We start from the raw sequence: 20105 nt of genomic DNA on the forward strand, positions 1-20105 counted from the left end.
ACCGGAGCAATTCGGAGAAAACCCCACGCCCTGCGCGAGGGAGCAACGCTCTATCCCGGTACAGACGGAACGAACAGAGGGGAGATCAGTCCACTTGCCGTACCGCTTTCAACTGATGGTACCTCCTCGAAGCCCACGGGAAGGGCAGTTTCACGACATCCGTACGGTAAACCACCAACCCTCGCTTCTGCCTTCACAGCGCTGGATTACGGGCAGCCGATGCACGTTGCCACCACTACCGCTGCCCGGCTTTGAGAGGCGGTCGCAGTAGATTAGGGGACTGTAATAATACGTGTGACAGATGCACATCGTTTTGGGAATTAGCTTAAAACCGAACTAATGTGCTATGTGAATTGTCTATGCAACATCGCGCAGACTGGTCGCATTTGCCACCCTAGGTCGTATCGCCCCGTGGCTTCGAGTGACACTGATATTGTAATAATTCTTCTCCGGATCCTTCGGTTTTCCCCCTCCACACTTCGAATTGACATCACGCGTTTTGAGTATTTGGCTGCTGTAAACCCCCACGCGATGATGACGGTGATGGTGATAAGCTAATTGGTTGAGCTGTCATTTGTGATAGCCAGGTCGCTTCTGAAAAAGGACTGGATGGCATCTCAGTGGGGCCTTACCTGGTTCAATACAAATAAATAGTTTAGTTAACACAAAGACACCGTAACATTAGCAACATAAAAAATCCCCCCCTGCCCCACCAAAACAAATCAAAATCTGAAATGTATTTAACACGTAGGAGGCTTTCACTTGCTGCCAATATATTGGTAAAAAACTAAACACTATTATGGATTTCATGGCCAAAGTGTCGATTCGTTATTCGTTTCTGTGCTGGGTCTGACCGCCTCGTGGGTGATCACGTGGACTTTGTTTGAACGATAATTCCTCCACCACCCAACGACGGAACCAATCAAATGGAGTTGTCACGTCACGTGTCAATGTGCTGATCGATTTGTTTTCATCAGACAAAAATAAACTGGAGGAGGATTGTTGAAAAGCCCAATAATAATAATGAAACTAATAACTTTTGATTGAAAGCTTTCGTGACTGCAGGGATTCATATTCGTGGTTCTTTCGGTAAAGTCACGTAGAAGGGAAACAATAAAATAAAATAAATATAAAAAATAAAATTGTCACGACGCTTCGACTGCAACACAAGCAATCATCATCAGGTGTGAAAAACACGGCAAGAAAAAATAAAAAAAATGTGGCGTTTTTTTCTTAACGTCAGCACCACGGACAGCGATTTTGGCAGTTGGTCAGATGGACGAGTCCATCTATGTTCGGAGAAGAGGAGGGGGGAGAGGAAGAGAATGGAATGCGGTCTGAAAGTCACCATAAGCGTGAACACAATCAATAAAGACCCGAAATGGTTTATCAAATCCTTCCAACGATTGCTAAGCCAAGAATATGAAACAAATAACATTTGTTATTCTTATTGTCAAACTATTTAAACAATTTCATTTGACCAGGTAAGGCCCTACTGAGCTATATAGCTATTTTCAGAAGCGACGTGGCGAGCACAAATGATAGCTCAACGAAGTGGCTCATCATCATCACGTGGAAATGTGTAGCAGTCGCCAAATAATCGAAACGCTTGACGTTGATTCTAAATGTGGAGGAAAAGAAACGGAGGACCTGGAGAAAAAAATCCAGGCGACCACGGGGAGACAGAGACACACAAACTCCAAATATACAGCAGGCGTCAAGGTCCTGGATCGAACCCACGACCGCCTGTATACCAGGCGAGGTAGTTAACATCTCAGCACGGTGGCGCCCATTATGAGTCGACGTTTCACTGGAGATTACATCCATCCAGCATCAGCAGCCGGTTTGTGCTGATGCAAAAAAGAAATCTGCAAATCAATCGGTGTGCCACAATTACCCTCCCACGTGACGTGACGACGTGATTTTAAATGAGATTGTCTCTGCGTGAGGTTGGTGGGTCACAGTTAAACAATTAACAATTCCGCCCACACGGCAAGACTTTATTTCATTGTCGCTGTGTAATGTTTGGTGGGCTACAGTTAGCGGTCGACATTCTACCCACACGGCGATCAGACCCAAACGGAAACTTAATTATCTACGGCACATTTTTAATTGTGGCACGTATCAAAACATAAGGAGAGGTTTTTCCCGGTTCCCCTATTCTGGAAAATATAACAGCTGGTAAGATGCTCAAACATCAGAGAGATACCCAACGCCTTGAAAGGGGGGTGGGGGTAGCTATTTGGTGTTAGAACATCTTGAAACCTGTTTTATTGCCAGATAAATAGAGTGGTTAAACCTCTTGTTCGAACCTTTATTATACATCCAAATCTGACGTTGTCCTTAAAACACATATCCAGAAATCCGATATTTAACGTTGTTATCCATAACTCGTCCAAATACGCTCTTATATTTATTTTTAGCGGAACAAATGCGCATGGATCGCCCCTGGAGCAACAACAACAACAATAACATTATTATTATTATTATTATTCTGCACAATATAAATGCGGCGCTGTTTCCGCGCGCGTCCGCAAAGTGCCCCGTCGATGCACAGCGTCAATCGCCGTGCTCAATGAGCCATCGCCTCCTGCGCCAGGCCACCGCGCAATTACCCCACTACCCACCCCCACCTCCCGACCCACACCAACCCACCACGCCCACCATCTCAATCCACGTGAAAATATCCGAGAGATTTTAGGGGAAATGATGCGACCTGTTGCCTGCCACGGTGCGTGCAGTCCCACGTGCCTCACGGCGGCTCGAGTCCAACTCACGGCCCTCCGTTGCAGCTCGGACGGCACAGTCGCATCGTCTCTTTGTTTTTCTTGTTTACAAAAAAAAAACTAGGAACCTGTTTATTTAATTTTGCAGGTGAAGGCCCCCACGGAGCTATACCAGTCTCTTTTTTGAGAAGCCCTGACCTGGATATCACAAATGATAACTCAACGAAGTGGCTTATCATCACCAACACGTGGACAATTAAAGCAGTAAGCCAAATACTCTCAAGGCGCGATAGACCCGGAGAAAAGTCCACGCGACCACGGCGAAATATACAACAGGCGTCAGGGTCGGGATTGAACCCACGACCTCCGGGCGAGGTAGTTAACATCTCGCCACCGCGACCCAACTCCCCAAATCACTCTTGAAAGTGAGACTCTCCCGGTCTATGCTGGAGTTCTGACCCAGTTAACCAAAATGCACGTGACGCTGTTACGATTGCCATGCCCCAGTCGCCTCTGTCCACCGAGCAGCAACAGCAGCAAGAGGTACGGTACGAACGGGGGTCGCCACAGTCACGTCTACGCTAGGCAAGTGGCGGGTGGTGGGGTACCGCGTGGGGGGCACTTCTCCCGAGACGTGTGGGGGGGGGGGGGCGTGGGAGAAGCGCCCTCTACAGACGACCTCTCCCTCCCTCTCTCCCCATCTGTGTCAAGGCGCTGCATTCTTGGGTCGTGGCCGACCTACCGGACACAACATGGAGAGACCATCTCTCTTTCTCCTCTCATTGTGGCCGCCCCCCAGTGGAAACAAACCTACAAGTGTCCCGTAGCCAAACGCTGCGGTGACCTCCAGTGGAGGTTGGCACACTGCACGTTGCCATCGGCCGTGTGGCTCAGCCGAATCTCGCCGGGGGTAACAGACTTGTGCACTTTCTGCGGTGCCAGGGAGGATCTGCCCCACCAGTACTTACACTGCCAGCGGCTCAAACCAATGTTCCGGCTTTTGGGGGACATTTTCAGGAAACTGAGGGTGCCCTTCTACAACAGCAGCTTCGTATATGGGGTGGTGCCTAAGCTGGCTAACAAGCGCCATGACCTCGCCAACTTCGACTGCGCCCAAGCGAAGATGGCGCTGTACAAGACGAGGAAAACGACGCTGCAAGGCTCTCCAACACACAGGTGAGCTGAAGTAGTCACTAATTGGCGCGTTGTTTACGTGACAAATCCCTTACCAATTGGCTGTGTCGGGTGGTGGATGGTTAAGACACATTTATATTTACGCGATCTAACCCCAAAAACCTTATTATTAATACTATTGGTCGCGAAAGCCTACGTGGTAAACGGAACAGGTGTGTTCGTATCTCTGAAAGTTCGTAAGTGGAATGTTCGCAATTAGTGGAGCCCCTGAAATATTGTTAAACTACTAAACTATTTTTATTTTATTTTACCAGCTAAGGCCCCACTGAGCTGCTATGTAGTTCTCTCAGAAGCGACCACTTGGCCATCACAGATGACAGCCCAACGAAGCGGCTTCTTGTTGTCGCGTGGGACTCTATAGCAGCAGCCACATACTCTGAACAATAACGGGAGTGGCAGCCAACAAGGATGAAACAAGCGGTTTGGGGAAGAGCCTTTATTCTCATCCAGCAGTGGATTGACCATGGCTGGTGATGATGATGATGGAAGTAGCTACAACACTCGCAATTCCATTCTTATCCAGTGAGTCGTCCTCTCTCTCTCTGAGTCGACCTCTTTCTCTCTCTGAGTCGACCTCTCTCACCGGTAATTTCCCTGCGCCACGAGAATGACAGCGCCAATACCACACGCGTGGTATGATGATGATGGTGTTGATGACGGTGGTGGTGATGGTGGTGATGATGACGGTGGTGGTGATGATGGTGATGATGATGGTGATGATGATGGTGATGATGATGACGGTGATGATGCAGGTGATGGTGGTGATGATGATGATGATGACGGTGATGATGATGACAGTGGTGATGATGATGACAGTGGTGATGATGATGACAGTGGTGATGATGATGATGATGACGGTGATGATGCAGGTGATGATGACGGTGGTGATGATGACGGTGGTGGTGATGATGATGGTGTTGGTGATGGTGGTGATGATGATGATGATGACGGTGATGATGATGACAGTGGTGATGATGACAGTGGTGATGATGATGACAGTGGTGATGATGATGATGATGACGGTAATGATGCAGGTGATGATGACGGTGGTGATGATGATGACGGTGGTGGTGATGATGATGGTGTTGGTGATGGTGGTGGTGATGATGATGGTGATGATGATGACGATAATGATGCAGGTGATGATGATGGTGGTGATGATGATGGTGATGATGATGATAGTGATGATGATGATGACGGTGATGATGCAGGTGATAATGGTTGTGATGATGATGATGACGGTGATGATGATGACGGTGATGATGATGGTGATGATGATGGTGATGATGATGATGATGATGACGGTGATGATGCAGGTGATGATGATGGTGGTGATAATGATGGTGATGATTATGGTGATAATGATGATGATGATGACGGTGATGATGCAGGTGATGATGGTGGTGATGATGATGACGGTGATGATGACAGTGGTGGTGATAATGACGATTCCGTGAGGCCGCGCCACGTGATGGGGGCTCCGCTTGCGAGCGGAGACGTCTCGGGCGGTGCGCGCGTCCGAGCGCTCCTCGCCTGTTTCGTTATCTCGAGTGAGGGGGGGTGGGAGGTGAGGAGCACGGTGTGGTGGTGCTGGTGGTGGGGAGGGAGGCAGGACATCGGGGAGGCCGCAGGTGGGGGGGGGGGTTCCGTGTCGTCGTTTATAGACGACGCCGGAACGCCGAACGCGGAGCGAGGAGGAGGAGGAGAGGGAATGTAAATGAGCGATGTCGCCACACGGGAGGATGTCGCTTCAGTGCGCCACGCGCCGTTGAGGGGCAGCAGGCGATGTTGGCATTAACAGTTGGTTGTGTGCGTGTGTGTGTGTGCGTGCCTGTGCGTGTGTGTGTGCCTTTGCGTGTGTGTGTGCCTGTGCGTGTGTGTGTGTGTGTGCCTTTGTGTGTGTGCGTGCCTGTGCGTGTGCCTTTGTGTGTGTGTGTGTGCGTGCCTTTGCGTGTGTGTCTGTGCGTGCATTTGTGTGTGTCTGCGTACCTGTGCGTGTGTGTGCCTTTGCGTGTGTGTGCGTGCCTTTGCGTACGTGTGTGTCTGCGTGCCTTTGTGTGTGTGTGTGCGTGCCTGCCTTTGCGTGTGCGCGTGTGCGTGCCTTTGTGTGCGTGCCTTTGTGCGTGTGTCTGCGTGCCTTTGCGTGTGTGTGTGTGCGTGCATTTGTGTGTGTGCATGCCTTTGTGTGTGTGCGTGCCTTTGCGTGTGTGTGCGTGCCTTTGCGTGTGTATACGTGCCTTTGCGTGCGTGTGTGTGCGTGTCTTTGCGTGTGTATGTTGCCGTGCTTTTGCGTGTGGTGTTCGTGGTTACTTATGCCCCCACCGAAGACGAACATTCGTGGAGGGATGCAGGCAAAGCCGATGAGTCAGATGCCTTCTATGACCTCCTGTCACAGGTGCTGGCTAAGGCGGCCCCTCGGGATAGAGTCATCTTGTTGGGTGACTTTAATGTCCGAGTTGGTCATGATGCTGGTACCTGGTCTGGAGTGATTGGAAGACATGGGCCAGATCAGCTCAATAATAACGGTAGGAGGCTGCTAGATTTTTGTGCAGCCCATGGGCTTGTAATTACCAACATGCTGTTCCGGCATCGGTGCATCTACACAACAACATGAATGCATGCCAGGTCCAAGCAAGAATATCTGCTGGGCTACATAGTGACGGAACAGCAGATGCGGGCCCATGTCCTTGACACCAGGACCTACCGTAGCGCTGATCTGCCATCTGACCATCGACATGTCATCTGTAAGATGCGCCTGCCATTCTTCCACTCCGGTGGTAGGTGTACATCCAGGACCCCATTCAAACCCTTAATGGCATTGTCTCAGCTAGCTGATGAAAGTTGCAAGTGAGAATTTCATCGTCGCTTGTGTCTGGGGTTGGCATCGTCTCCCCACTCCTCCTGATGTCGAGGGGAAATGAGCGAGGTTTAGGACTGTGGCTCATGCAGCTACAATGACTGCTTTGAGTACACGGTCGAGACCTCCCCAGAGACCGTGGCTTACAGAGGAGGTGTTCATGCTGGCTGAGAAAAAGCGACAGACCCACTCTCATCCTCTTCAACATCCCACGTCAGAGAATGAGGAGGCCTACCGTAGCCATCGCTTGGAGGTTCGGAGAACCTTAAGGCGCTGCAAGGATGGTTGGTGGTCGCGGGTTGCTGAGGAGATGGAATCTGCCTCAATGGCCCGCAATCACAAATTGCTCTTTAATTCCATCAAACAATAACCTGAAGCGCCACATCTATTGCCATCATTAGGGGAAGAACGGTGATCCAATCTCCGACCCCCAGGAACAGATTTGCAGATGTGCTGAACATATATGTGGGGTCCTGGGGGAGGGGAATCCCTCAGCCTGGAAAACATCGTGGGATAAAGTGAGGATGACCCTGCTGAGGTTGCGGTGTCACAAATATTGGAAGAGGAAGTCACCTCCTGGGAGTGGCTGGCTGAGGTGCCATCTGTTGAGGAAGTACTGAAGGCGATCGAGAGCCTGAGACCATGAAAGGCACTGGGCAGAGGTGATCTCCAAAGTGAAATGCTGAGGGAGGGTGGCGTTTGTGCACAGACTGCCCCACATGACATAATAACAACAGTCTGGACCACAGGACGGGTTCCACAGGATTTGAAGGATGCCCTGGTGGATCCCCTCTTTAAAAAGGGGACTGCATAGACTGTAACAAGTACAGGGGCATCTCACTCCTCAATGTGCCGGGAAAGGGCCTGGCACGGATTATTCAACATCGCCTTGCCAGGCACGCTGAGGAGAGGCTTGCGGAGCCCCAATGTGGTTTCGGGAAATGGCGGTTCTGCACAGATGCCATATTTCCTGTCCGTCTGCTGTAGGGAATTCCAACAAAACGTACATCACTGCTTTATTGACCTGGTCAAGACCTATGATACCATCAGTAGGCCTGGGCTATGGGTAGTTCTTCGTGCTTTCGGAGTCCCTGACCCTCTGCTCACGATCATTAAGGAAGTCGGAGCCATTCGCTGTCCACTTTGGGGTGCGACAGGGATGTCCTCTGGCTCCTACATTATTTAACATGTATTTCGACCACGTAATTCGTAAAGCCTTCAATAGCTGTACCGGAGGAATTTCCATCTGGTACAGATACAATGGGAGGCTGATCGATGCCTGGGTGCGGTCAAGGGATGGCTCCCTATTGCTCAACCATGTTACGTATACCAATGATCTGGTAATCGCTGTTCACTCAGAGGAGGAGTTGGAGGCGCTGCTACTGAACATGGAGCTTGCCACTTAGAGGTGAGGAATTACCATCAGCCACGCTAAAACTAAGCACCTGCCTGGGTATTTTGTACCATTGGACACTCCACCCCCACAACTCCCAATTGGTGATAGGGCAGTTGTAGAGAGAGTGGAGAGTTTCCCATACTTGGGCAGTGTGCTCATGACCGGCTCCCATTTGACAGCAGAGGTCTCACTCCGAATCAGTCGAGCGGCATTATATTTTCATCGGTTGCGTAACGCTGTGTGGAAGCTACCTGTTATTCCGCTGTGCACGAAACTTCAGGTCTTCTTGGCCACAGTCATTCCCTCCCTTCTCTACGCTTGCAAAACGTGGACCAACCTAAGGGAACATCTTCGCCTGTTACGCTGGCCTGCCTACGATCCATCTCGGGTTTAACCAGGCTGGATTGTGTGAGGAGCTCACATATCCTTGAAAGATCTGGACAAATCCCATCGGTGAGCTCCTCTGGCAGGCAAGGCTGCGTTGGCTGGGTGATGTAGCCCGCATGCCCAGCCACCGCATGCCTAAACAGCTTTTGTTCGGCCGGATCGAGGGGGCTAAACGGGCGCGGCACGGGTTAGAGAAGAGATGGAGTGATGTGGTACAGGAGGACGTGGAGCTGAGTGGACTTGCCGATGACTGGTATCAGTGGTGTCAAGATCGTCCTCTGTGGAGGAGGCTCATGAAGGACGCTACTGGGCAGTTGGAGGCAGTCACCCTCCAACAACAATGAAGGGGGGAGGAGCGACGCGCACAACAACGAGCGGAGCGCCGGGTGGCTAAAGCACAGCAAGTTGGCACAGTCCGGGTCACAGGTGGTGCATCAGCCAGTCATCTCAGTCATCTCAGTCAGTCGACCCGTGGCACCTGCTTGGTCTGCCCCGTGACCTCCTGCCAGCGGGCGTTCGGCACTTCACGTGGCCTCAAGGTGCACCTAGCCTGGCACAAGCATCGTGGTGACGTCACCGCCATTTAGTGGCGAATGGCGGTTGTTGTGTGTGCGTGCCTTTGCGTGCGTGTGTGTAGCGGGGAGCGGTAGTGTAGCGGTTAGCGTTACACTGCGCTAAGAACCTGGCCACCCGAGTTCGATTCCCGCTCACGGCCGACACCGGTGACGATTATTTGAACCGGTCCTGGCCATCCCCTAGGTCGACTCAGCCTCAAATCAGTACCTGGTGCGGTGTGTAAACATCGCCGCTGGGGAGACAAAGGCGGTCGGGCGTGGTGCTGGCCACCCACCCCCTCGTGTACCGTTCAGGCCTTCATAGGTGCTCGCTAACAGCACTTGCTCCTACAGTCTGTTAAGGCTATACGGGGGATCTTTGTGACTGTATGTGTGCATGTGTGTATGTGTGTGGGTGCATGTGCGAGTGTATCTGTGTAAGCGTGCGTGTGTGTCAGTGTATGTGTGTGTATGTGTGCGTGTGTATGTGTGTGTATGTGTGCGTGTGTATGTGTGTCTGTGTGTGTATGTGTGCGTGTGTATGTGTGTATGTGTGTATATGTGTATGTGTGTATGTGTGTGTATGTGTGTGTGCGTGTGTATGTGTGTATGTGTGCGTGTGTGCGCGCGTGCGTGCCGATCGCTCGCACATCAGAACAATTTAATAACCTGTTCCGTAATGCGTTCTACGGAAATAAAGTCGACCTTTTTATTCGCAGCAACAAAAATTTCATAAAATGATGAAGCTCACTCTCACAAAAGTGATTTTCTCGTCGAGAAAGATGCGGCTGTTTGACACAATACCAAAGTGTGTGCGTGTGTCAGTGTGTGTGTCAGTGTGTGTGTGTCAGTGTGTGTGTCAGTGTGTGTGTGTCAGTGTGTCAGTTTGTGTCAGTGTGTGTGTCAGTGTGTGTCAGTGTGTGTGTGGAGTGTGTGTCAGTGTGTGTGTGTAGTGTGTGTCAGTGTGTGTGTGTCAGTGTGTGTCTGTGTGTGTGTGTCAGTGTGTGTCAGTGTGTGTGTGTCAGTGAGTGTCAGTATGTGTGTTTGTGTCAGTGTGCGTGTGTGTGTCAGTGTGTGTCAGTGTGTGTCAGTGTGTTTGTGTCAGTGTGTGTCAGTGTCAGTATGTGTCAGTGTGTGTCAGTGTGTGTGTGTGTGTCAGTGTGTTTGTCAGTGTGTGTCAGTGTGTGTGTGTCAGTGTGTGTCAGTGTGTTTGTCAGTGTGTGTCAGTGTGTGTGTGTCAGTGTGTGTCAGTGTGTGTGTGTAGTATGTGTCAGTGTGTGTGTGTGTGTCAGTGTGTGCGAAGTCCCATTGGTGAGCTCCTCCGGCAGGCAAGGCTGCGTTGGCTGGGTCATGTAGCCCGCATGCCCAGCCCACCGCATGCCTTAACAGCTTTTGTTCGGCCGGATCGAGGGGGCTAAACGGGCGCGGCACGGGCTAGAGAAGAGATGGAGTGATGCGGTACAGGAGGACGTGGAGCTGAGTGGACTTGCCGATGACTGGTACCAGCGGTGTCAAGATCGGCCTCTGTGGAGGAGGCTCGTGAAGGACGCTTCTGGGCAGTTGGAGGCAGTCGCCCTCCAACAACAACGGAGGGCGGAGGAGCGACGCTCACAACAACGAGCGGAGCGCCTGGTGGCTAAAGCACAGCAAGTTGATACAGTAGGGGGCACAGGTGGTGCATCAGCCAGTCATCTCGGTCATCTCGGTCAGTCGACCCGTGGCACCTGCTGGGTCTGCCCCGTGACCTCCTGCCAGCGGGCGTTCGACACTTCACGTGGCCTCAAGGTGCACTTGGCCTGGCACAAGAGTCGTGGTGACGTCACCGCCACTTAGTGGCGAATGGCGGTTGTTGTTGTGTTGTGTTGTGTGTCAGTGTGTGTCAGTGTGTGTGTGTCAGTGTGTCTGTGTGTGTGTGTCAGTGTGTGTGTCAGTGTGTGTGTGTGTGTCAGTGTGTGTGTCAGTGTGTGTCAGTGTGTGTGTGGAGCGGTAGTGTAGCGGTTAGCGCTACTCTGCGCTATGAACCTGGCGACCCGAGTTCGATTCCCGCTCACGCCCAACACCACCAGTGACGATTTATCTGAACCGGTCATGGGACTCTCCTAGGTCGACTCAGCCTCAAATTAGTACCTTGTGCGGTGTAAACATCGCCACTAGGGAGACAAAGGCGGCCAGGGGTGGTGCTGGCCACCCACCCCCTCGTGTGCCGTGCCGGCCTTCATAGGTGCTCGCGAACAGCACTTGCCCCAACAGTCTGTTCAGGCTACACGGGGGACCTTTATCTTTGTACGTGCGTGTGTGGGTGTGTGGTTGTGGAAAGGGGCCGTGCAGCGATTAACAGGCTGCGCTACGGGTTCGATTTCAGCTCACGGTCAACACCGGTGACGATTTACCTGGACCGATATTGATTCTCCCCTAGGTCGACTCAGCCGCAAAGGAGTACCACGTGCGGTGTGTAAACAGCGGCACTGGGAAGACTGCCGTCTCGGCTGTTATCTTTGCTGTTATCTCAGATGCCTTTTCACTCCACTCGGGTTTCGTGTCAACGCGACCGCAATTCTCGTTCTGTCGATAAACGGAACGTGAGATTAATCGATTTTAATTTCATTTGTATTGTGATGGGTTGGAACGTGCGAATACCAATTGGATCTCCACGTCTGCCGATTGTGCCCTGTAAAGTATTCACTTTGTGCAAACTGCCGCCTAGGAAGAAGAAAACCATTTGGCATTCGTGAGTGCCGTTATTGTATTTGACACCTAATAGTAATGTTTTACTTATTTCAACCAAAACTATAAACAATTGTCGTTGTTTACCCAGTCAGGCCCCACTGAGCTTTGTTTCAGACGCGACCTTGCTACCACAAGTGGGGCATCGTCATCGCGTGGAGATTTATAGCAGCAGTCAAATACTCTTAAACGCGTGATGTTGATTTGCTTTTTTAATCTAGAGGGAAAAAGCGGAGGACACAGAGAAAAATCTACGCAACCACGGGAAAGAGACACCGCAAACTCCAAATATACAGCAGCTGGCGTCAGGATCGGGATCGAACCCACGACCTCATGTAGACCAGGCGAGGGAGTTAACATCTCGCCACGGGGAGAGAGAGACGCCGCAACCTCCAAATATACAGCAGCAGGCGTCAGGGTCGGGATCGAACCCACGACCTCCTGTAGACCAGGCGAGGGAGTTAACATCTCGCCACGGGGAGAGAGAGACGCCACAAATTCCAAATATACAGCAGCAGGCGTCAGGGTCGGGATCGAACCCACGACCTCCTGTAGACCAGGCGAGGGAGTTAACATCTCGCCACGGGGAGAGAGAGACGCCACAAATTCCAAATATACAGCAGCAGGCGTCAGGGTCGGGATCGAACCCACGACCTCCTGTAGACCAGGCGAGGTAGTTAACATCTCCTAGCCACCACGGAGCCCACCACGGGAGAGTCACACTGAGCCTCTTGTTGCAGGAGGGTTTTGTCACTGCTACATTTTGGGTTTTTATTTGTGTAACATGTTCATGGGCGGTTGCGTTGATGATTAGTATTATTGTTGTTGTTGTAGACGCGCTTTTCCCTTTCGATATTAGGAAGCCACTGAACTTATTTTTTTAAGATCTAAATGTAATACTTATTTTTAGAAGGGAGTTTTGTGTTTTGGTTTGTTGTCCCTCCCCCACACCTCCCGATCAGCGCGGTTGGCTACGTACGGTGCGAAAGAAGTTCCACATACAGGGACGTAGTTAGGAACATGATTCACGTGTGGGAAGAGGAAGCTGGAGCTGCCGGAGAAAACCCCGCGCCTTGCGCGAGGGGGCAACGCTCTATCCCCGTACAGATGGTGCAGACAGAGTGGAGATCAGTCCACTTGCTGTGCCGCCTTTTCCTCCTGGCGAGGCGGGGTACAAAACCTCGACGCCCATCCATGGAAAGGGAGTTTCACGGCATCTGTGCTTGATCCACCAACCCTCTCTGCTGCCTCCACAGCAGCGCTGGATCACAGGCAGCAGCCACGTGCAGCGGTGATGTAACCACCACCACCAACATCATCACCACCATCACCATCATCACCTCCATCACCATCATCACCTCCATCACCTCCATCACCATCATCACCTCCATCACCATCACCATCATCACCTCCATCACCATCATCACCATCATCACCTCCATCACCACCACCGCCACCACCACCACCACCCCCACCAAAGATCCCCCCATATAGCCTTAACAGACTGTAGGGGCAAGTGCTGTTACCGAGCACCTATGAAGACCGGAACGGTACACCAGGGGGTGGGTGGCCAGCACCACGCCCGACGGCCTTTGTCTCCCCAGTAGCGATGTTTACACACCGCACCAGGTACTCATTTTAGGCTGAGTCGACCTAGGGGAGGCCCGGGACTGGTTGAGATAATCGTCACTGGTGTTGGCCGTGAGTGGGAATCGAACCCGTGTCGCCGGGTTCATAGCTCAGCGCGCTAACCGCTACACCACCATCGCCTCCATCACCACCGCCACCACCATCACCATCGCCTCCATCACCACCGCCGCCACCGCCACCACCGGCTAAACCTACCACTGGTCACTACGATGATGATGACGACAGACGGTGATTGGTTTTATTTTTCTAGAGTCCGTGTGTGTCCGTGTCTGTGTGCATATTTGAGTGTCTTTGTGTGTGTCTGTGTGCGTGTCTGAGTGTGTGTCTGTGTGCGTGTCTGTGTGTCTGTGTGTGTGTCTGTGGGTGTGTCTGTGTCTGTCTGTGTACGTGTCTGAGTGTCTGCGTGTGTGTCAGTGTCCGTGTCTATGTGCGTGTCTGCGTGTGTGTCAGTATCCGTGTCTGTGTGCGTGTCTGAATGTCTGCGTGTGTGTCAGTGTCCGTGTCTGCATGCGTGTCTGTGTGTGTGTCTGAGTGTCTGCGTGTGTGTCTGTGTGCGTGTCTGAGTGTCTGCGTGTGTGTCTGTGTGCGTGTCTGAGTGTCTGTGTGCGTGTCTGAGTGTCTGCGTGTGTGTCAGTGTCCGTGTCTGCATGCGTGTCTGTGTGTGTGTCTGAGTGTCTGCGTGTGTGTCTGTGTGCGTGTCTGAGTGTCTCTGTGTGTGTCTGTGTGCGTGTATGAGTGTCTGTGTGCGTGTATGAGTGTCTGTGTGCGTGTCTGAGTGTCTGTGTGCGTGTCTGTGTGTCTGAGTGTCTGTGTGTGTGTCTGTGTGTGTCTGTGTGCGTGTCTGCTTGTCTGCGTGTGTCTGCGTGTGTTTCTGTGTGCGTATCTGAGTGTCTGCGTGTGTGTCTGTGTGCGTGTCTGAGTGTCTGCGTGTGTGTCTGTGTCCGTGTCTGTGTCCGTCTCTATGTGCGTGTCTGTGTGTGTGTCTGATTGTATGTGTCTGTGGCGTGCACCCCAGGGGGTGCGAGACACGGACACATTGTTTCTAGCAGGTAAATCATCGAAACACAAAGCACGGGCACGACAGTTCCAACTTGCTTTTTTTCATCAACCCTCTGTGTATTCAGTAACATTCTACTTTGTTTTTTACGATTGAGAACCAAAGGGGTGCAAGGCTCCAGTAAACGTTTCAGAGCCAATGTTTTAGATTTTTGGCCGCAATACATTTGCACGAAGAAGATGATGGTGGTGATGGTGATAAGCTACTTCGTTGAGCAATCATTTGTTGGCAGGGTCGCTTCTGAAAAAGAGCAACACAGTAGCTCAGTTGGGTGTTTACGTGTTAAAATAAAAAAAAATAGTTTATCGTTCTTCTTGGTTCTTTCGGCAAAGTCACGTAGAAGGGAAATAATAAAATAATACAAAATCAAACATCATAAAATAAAATTCTCACGACGTTTTATTATTTCCCTTCTACGTGACTTTACCGAAAGAACCAAGAAGATGAATCCCTGCAGTCACAAAAGCTTTAAATCGAAATTTAGTTTATGATTGTAATCGTGTATATTGTTCCCTGTCTCTCTCTCTCTCTCCGTGCTTTTTTGAACACTTTTCCGTTTTAAATCGCATTAAACAAATGTGTTCATGAATAATAATTATGATGATGATGATGAATTCACCCGTGAACAAATGCATCCGGACATGCCGCTCGATGTCCAGCGAACTGTCAATAGAGGAAAATATGTTCACGAGACCGATAGCGCAGTCATTCTGTCATCACGACCACCATCATCACCACTATCACCTTAACCACCATCATCACCACCATCACCACTATAATCATCAGCACTATCGTCAACACCACTAGTATCACTCCCATTACCATCATCACCACCACCACCACTGTCATCACCACCACCGTCATCACCACCATCATCTTAACCACCAACATCACCCCCACCACTATCATCACCACCAACACCATCATCACCAACATGATCATCACCACCAACACCATCATCATCAACACCATCACCCCCACTATCACTACCCCCATCACCACCAACACCCCCACCATCACCATCTCCACTGCAGTCGTAGTGGTGGCTACGGCAGAGCTCACAGCGGCAGTGGCAGTGAACTCGCGACCCCGAGGTCACGAGTCCGACTCCACCTGAATCACCCCGCTCCCCTCCAGCCCCCACCCCGCCCCGCGCCCCATTCCAGAGCTGAGGGATTCTGAGCTTCGGCTCAGCCGCTGCGACTTCTCCATCGAACTTTGCTCCAATTCGTGATATGCGCGCGCGGTCAACATCGCGGTGTGTTGCTCTTTTCATTTGTAATGATCAACAAAGGATCTCAACCAGGTTCCTCGCCGCCGGTGCCTCTTCTGGGATCGCGCTGCTGCTGATGCTGTCACCCATCATAGAACCTCACTCAGATCCAGAAGAGCGCTGCTGCTGCTGTAATTCAGCGTAGAACAACAACCAAATCTACGAGCTGGGACCCCATTGACAACCACAATGAGTCACTGATGATGAGTAGAGATGCATTAAAGATGCGCCACGGTGGTGCGAATGAGAGAGCGATTGCTGGGGTGGAATGAGGAGCTCAGCAAGCAGCCAGACAAGAAACTCGAAACATCGATTCTACTTGTAAGAGTAGCACGGTAGTGATGATGGTGATGGTGGTGATGGTGGTGATGATTATGATGGTGTTGATGATGGTGGTAATGTTGATGATGGTAGTGATGGTGGTGATGGTGCTGCTGATGATGGTGGTGATGATGGTGGTGATGGTGGTGATGATGGTGGTGATGGTGGGGATTATTATGATGGTGATATTGATGATGGTAGCGATGGTGGTGATGGTGCTGATGATAATGGTGGAGATGGTGGGCCTCCCCTAGGTCGACTCGGCCTCAAATGAGTACCTGGTGCAATGTGTAAGCATCGTCGCTAGGGAGACAAAGGTGGCCGGGCGTGGTGTTGGCCACCCACCATCCTCGCGTGCAGTTTCCCGGCATCCACAGGTGCTGCTACTCGCCAACAGCACTTGCCCCAACAGTCTGTCACAGGCTACATGGGGGACCTTTGACTCTGTCTGGATGCGCTGCGCCAGAGCGAGAGGCGTGCGAGGGCGGGGGGTCCTTGGGGCGGGGGGAGCGGGGAGTCCCGGCCCGCGAGGGGGGGGGGGGCTGGGGGGAATCGTCCCGGCTCGGGGGGGTCGTGAACACGGCTCGGGGTCACTGTGGGTCAAGTTGCTCCGAGGGAGGGAGGGCACCCGAGTTCACTCACGGCCGTGAGCGCGAGTTCAACTCGGATGTCCATCACCCACTCCCTCCCCCACTCCCTCCCCCACTCCCTCCCTCCTCCACTCTCTCCCCCACTCCCAAACTCACTCCCTCCCCCCTCCCTCCCCCACTCCCTCCCCCACTCCCTCCCCCACTCCCTCCCCCACTCTCTCCCTCCCTCTCTCCCTCCCTCCCCCACTCCCTCCCCCACTCCCTCCCCCACTCCCTCCCCCACTCCCTCCCCCACTCCCTCCTCCACTCCCTCCCTCCTCCACTCTCTCCTCCACTCCCCCACTCACTCCCTCCCCCACTCCCTCCCCCACTCCCTCCCCCACTCACTCCCCCCTCCCTCCCCCACTCCCTCCCCCACTCCCTTCCCCACTCCCTCCCCCACTTCCCTCCCCCACTCCCTCCCTCCCCCACTCCCCCACTCCTTCCCCCACTTTCTCCCCCACTCCCTCCCCCACTCCCTCCCCCACTCCCTTCCCCACTCCCTCCCCCACCTCCCCCACTCCCCACTCCCCCACTCCCTCCCCACTCCCTCCCTCTCTCCCCACTCACTCCCTCTCCCCTCCCTCCCCCACTTCCTCCCCCACTCCCTCCCCCTCCCTCCCCCACTCCCTCCCCCACTCCCTCCCCCACTCCCTCCCTCCCCCACTCCCTCCCCCACTCTCTCCCTCCCTCTCTCCTCCCTCCCTCCCCCACTCCCTCCCCCACTCCCTCCCCCACTCCCTTCCCCACTCCCTCCCCCACTCCCCCACTCCCCACTCCCCCACTCCCTCCCCCACTCTCTCCCTCTCTCCCTCCCTCCCTCCCCCACTCCCTCCCCCACTCCCTCCCCCACTCCCTCCCCCACTCCCTCCCCCACTCCCTTCCCCACTCCCTCCCCCACTCCCCCACTCCCCACTCCCCCACTCCCTCCCCCACTCTCTCCCTCTCTCCCTCCCTCCCTCCCCCACTCCCTCCCCCACTCCCTCCCCCACTCCCCCACTCCCCCACTCCCCCACTCCCTCCCCCACTCTCTCCCTCCCTCTCTCCCTCCCTCCCCCACTCCCTCCCCCACTCCCTCCCCCACTCCCTCCCTCCCCCACTCCCTCCCCCCTCCCCCACTCCCTCCCTCCCCCACTCCCCCACTCCCTCCCCCACTCCCTCCCCCCCTCCCTCCCCCCCTCCCTCCCCCACTCCCTCCCCCACTCCCTCCCCCACTTGCCCTTATTCCGGTGGCTACAACGCGCCGCCACCTCTCCGCGTGTCACGAGTCTAGTCCCTGGCACAAAACAATAAATCATTCATCTAAAAACTACAAAAAATCGATTTGTAATTAGAATTCTAAACATCCTGTACGCCTGCTCCCTTGGTTCTAATCGCACCGAGCCCATAAAATAAAAAAATACTTTGCGATGATGAGCGTGATATTTAGGATAGATAAAATGTCCATTATTTTCAACAGGTGTAAGTTGTCACGCATTCCATTGGTATTCATTACAAATCAATAAGCACGTTCGTCATCAAGATACGTTAAAGACTATTCTTAATTACAATTAGCAGCGCTCGCAGAATTATCGTCATCACCATCGTCACCATCATCACCATCAACATCATCGTCGTCATTACCACCATCACCATCATCGTCACCATCATCATCGTCATCACCATCGTCATCGTCACCATCACCATCGTCACCACCACCATCGTCACCATCACCATCACAATCATCACCATCACCACCATCACCATCATCGTCATCACCACCATCACCATCATCGTCATCATCACCATCGTCACCATCACCATCGTCACCACCATCATCGTCATCACCATCATCGTCACCACCATCATCGTCATCACCATCATCGTCATCACCATCATCGTCATCATCACCATCGTCACCATCACCATCGTCATCACCATCATCGTCACCATCATCATCGTCACCACCACCATCGTCACCATCACCATCATCGTCATCACCACCATCACCATCATCGTCACCATCACCATCGTCACCATCACCATCGTCACCATCACCATCGTCACCACCATCACCATCATCATTACCACCATCACCATCATCGTCATCACCATGATTGTCGGTCAAGCCGTCGTGGCAGGAACTCTACCATCAATGAGTGGAGTGAATCGGTGCCACATTCCATCTCGGTCTCACAATCCCCTCAAGAGTTCTTTTCAAGAGGATCATTCGTTAGAGATGCTTGGCCAATGATATTTTATTTTAAAAAGAAACGTATATATATAATCAGCAAGTTGGCGGGAAAAACAAGATCACTTCGCTCTCTCGCTGTCTCGCTGTCTCTCTTCATGAGCAGTGAATCCGCGTGGCGCGCCACGGGGAAGCGGCCAGGGCAAGAGGCGGATGCGGGATTCTACTCGGGGCTGTGTCCGTTCATCCGTCGGTTTGTGTGTAGGTTTGTCCATCTTCGTGTGAGTCCATCCGTTTGTCAAGCAATCAGTCCGTACATTCCTCCATTTATCAATCTATCCTTCCGCCCATTCCTCCGTTTGTCCATCAATGTGTGAATCCATCCGTCTGTCAACCTATCCGTTCGTCCACCCCTCGATTTGTCCATCTGTCTGTCTGTGTGTCCTTCAGTCCCTCCCTTTGTCAATCTGTCTGCAACAACGCTGAGATCAACATGGCCCGGTTATCTCTGGGGTAAAGTGCCGAACGGCAATGCGACTTTTATACTTTGCATTCGTTAAATGTTGGATCGTCTTTATGAGGATAAGGGTGACAGAGAGACAGGCGGACAGATGGACAAATGGACAGATAGATGGATAGACAGATGGACCAACGTATGGAAAGGTGGACAACCGGACAGACGGATGGAAAGGTGGACAGACAGATAGATGGACAAATGGACAGATAGATGGATAGAGAGAGAGACAGACAGACGAACGGAGGGTCAGTTGGGAGGCGTGAGCCAGACGAAGCCCGGCCAGAGAGGTCGCGAGTGACCCGGAGTGACCACAGCAGCGGCGAGCACGCAGAGAGCCCCCCAGCAGCGGCAACAGTGGCAGCACCCCCACGATCGAACCCCCCCCCACCACCCCTCCCCCCCCCACGATCGGACCCCCCCCCACCACCCCCCACCTCTCCGTGATTTCGGGGGGCCACTCACCACGTGCTCGCCGCAGGGACAGCAGTAGGGGTGAGCGCTCTCTCCTCACCAGGGCTGGTGACCTCTCCTCACCAGGAGTGGTGATCGCTCCTGACCAGGGCTGGTGATCGCTCCTCACCAGGGCTGGTGAGCGCTCCTCACCAGGGCTGGCGAGTGCTCCTCACCAGGGCTGGTGAGCTCTCCTCACC

The sequence above is a fragment of the Lethenteron reissneri genome, chromosome 54 (assembly GCF_015708825.2).
Source record: "Lethenteron reissneri isolate LAM-NWPU_2019-01 chromosome 54, ASM1570882v1, whole genome shotgun sequence".
Classification (NCBI taxonomy): Eukaryota; Metazoa; Chordata; class Hyperoartia; order Petromyzontiformes; family Petromyzontidae; genus Lethenteron; species Lethenteron reissneri.